This window comes from Panicum virgatum, chromosome 2K (genome assembly GCF_016808335.1).
Source record: "Panicum virgatum strain AP13 chromosome 2K, P.virgatum_v5, whole genome shotgun sequence".
Taxonomy (NCBI): Eukaryota; Viridiplantae; Streptophyta; class Magnoliopsida; order Poales; family Poaceae; genus Panicum; species Panicum virgatum.
In genome coordinates, this window is record NC_053137.1 from 65,782,782 (window position 1) to 65,785,737 (window position 2,956).

Sequence of the window (2,956 nt, forward strand, 5' to 3'; positions counted from 1 at the left end):
ATATTGTATGCCTATAAGGATTTCCTAGCCACTTTATATCCTTTATATATATCCTTTGGGTTGCATTTTTGGTTAGTTGTGCTAGGTTGCTGCACTATAACACATATTCGGTCCTTTTTAATTAATTTGATTAATGGTATATGCAACTTAATTCTGAGAGTGGCCCTCTGTGTGGATGAGTGGCTCACGTCTCGTTAAAAGATGGTTTTTGTAGAAACATGGTTTAGGGGGCCAGCACGGTGCTTAGTGCTTGGTTGGCCACTCTCCATAAGGACCGGTTCATAGAGCGACAACCTGGGACAACAGCGCTACCACAAGGCTAGAATGGGGTAGACTTGGCTTACTAATTAGGTCTTTTTGGTTTGGAGTAACTTACCTGCGGGGCAAGAGTAGTAAGCTTCAATGGTCCCTGCTCCTCCGGCTTGGTCTGTGCTTGGATTGCGCTCCTGTGCTTGTACCCCCGGAGGTGGGCCCCATCGTCGCTGACCTAACTCTCGCGGTTACGCCTTACTAACGAGATTCTTTGTAACGGCCTCGTAGTGAGTCGCTAGTCATCTCACCTAAGGAAGTGTGATGAACAACTGGCGTAGCTCACGACTTGTGGGTAAAGATGTGCAACCTCTGCAGAGTGTAAAACTGGTATACTAGCCGTGCTCACGGTTATGAGCGGCCCAGATCCTCCTTTTGATTAGTGGGGTTGTCTCCTTCCGACGAGGGAGGTGCCTCTCGGGGTTACCTTGGCTTGGTTACGGTTTGGTTCTCAGTAGTTTCTTAATTAATTCTGATTAATTACTATGTAACTGGGTTAATGGTAATTCATCAACTCGTAGTAAATAGCTTTAATAAAATTTTGCCAACACTTAAAAGCTAATGCAGTTGAGTCAGCCAACCTTAGAGCCTCATAGTTTGTGTTATACTTGTTGAGTACAAGTTGTGTACTCACTCTTGCCTCTTCTCTACTTTTTCCTCTTGGATACGCTACTGCTGCTCAGTCCCTGCCGACACGAGGGAGTTCGTCCAGCGCTTCCAGGACTACGAGGACTTCTAGGCGTTCGTCTCCCAGTCGACGTCCCTGTGGCGCCCTGCTTCAGCTTCGGAGAGACTTTATCGTATTTTGTACTTCGCTTCCGCTGTATCAGACATTTTTGTCATTAATGTAATAATTAACATTCGTATTCGCTTTATTATATCTTTTTACGTGATATGTGCTATGATATACTGTTCATTCTGTTGTATATACGTGTGACTTGATCCTGGCACGTATATGATTGCTCGGTTTATGTCCTTTTATAAACCGGGTGTTACAGAGCGCCAAGACCAATGCCCCCGCCAAGAAGCAAAAGCGGGAGAAGAAAGGAAAGAAGCTGGCCCCACCGAACCAGCGCAGACTGGGACAGGCGGAGGACTCCGACGAGGCCTTCGTCGCTGCCCCGGACCGCAAAGGACCTCGAGACCCCCCTCGAGGCGGTGGCAGCCTGTTCAACGATATGCTCAAGAAGCTATGCCCTTACAACAAGGGCTCGGTCAACCACACCCTCGAGCAGTGCGAGATGCTCCGGAAGTACTACAACTGCGTCGCGCATCGCGACGAGGACAAGAAGAAGGATGCTGGCGAAAAAGGTGGAGACGACGAGTTTCCCCCGGTGGAGAACGCCTTCTTCATCTTCGGAGGGCCGACAACGAACATCACCTCTCGGCAGCGCAAGTGTGAGCGTCGGGAAGTCTTCTCCGTCACCAAGGCCACGCCATCCTACCTCGACTGGTCAGAGGACACTATTTCCTTCGGCCGCGAGGACCACCCCGACTATGTCCCACACCCGGGACGGTACCCGCTTGTTGTCGACCCCATCATCGGCAACACTCGCTTCTCCAAGGTGCTCATGGACGGAGGCAGCAGCCTCAACATCATGTACGCCCACACCTGGGAGCTCATGGGGATCGAATTGGGCAAGCTCCGCCCCAGTAAGTCGCCATTCCATGGCGTTGCGCCGGGGAAGCGAGTCCAACCCCTCGGCCAGATCGACCTACCCGTCTGCTTCGGCACGGCAACCAACTTCCGCAAGGAAGTGCTCACCTTTGAGGTGGTGGGGTTTCGGGGAGCCTACCATGCCATCCTTGGCCATCCCTGCTACGCCAAGTTCATGGCCATCCCCAACTACACCTACCTCAAGCTGACGATGCCGGGTCCAAAGGGTGTCATCACCGTCGGCTCCTCGTTCGAGCACGCCTACGAGTGCGACGTCGAGTGCGTCAAGCACGCGGAGGCTCAAGCGGAGGACGAGGCCCTTGCAGCCATCCTCGACAAAATGGCAAGCGAGGCTTTGGACTCCACGCACCGGCACGCGGGCAACTTCGAACCCGCCGAGGGTATCAAGAAGGTGCCCCTCAACCCGAATCACACCGACGACAAGGCGTTGCAGGTCAGCGCCACCCTCGACAGCAAATAGGAAGTGGTGCTCGTCGACTTTCTCCATGCCAATGCAGACATCTTTGAGTGGAGCCCCTCGAACATGCCTGGCATACCGAGGGAGGTCGCCGAGCACTCCCTTGACATTCGACCCAACTCCAAGCCGGTGAAGCAGCGCCTGCGAAGCTTCGACGAGCTCAAGCACCGGGCAATCGACGAGGAGCTGCAGAAACTTCTGGTGGCCGGATTCATCAAGGAGGTATTCCATCCCGAGTGGCTAGCTAATCCTGTATTAGTGAAGAAAAAGAATAGAAGTTGGAGGATGTGCGTAGACTACACTAGTTTAAATAAAGCATATCCGAAGGTTCTCTTTCTTTTGCCGCGTATTGATCAAATTGTTGATTCAACTACGGGATGCGAACTTTTATCCTTTCTGGATGCTTATTCTGGTTACCACCAAATCAAGATGAAAGAGTCCGACCAGCTCGCGACCTCTTTTATCACACCATTCGGCATGTACTTCTATGTCACGATGCCTTTTGGCCTCAG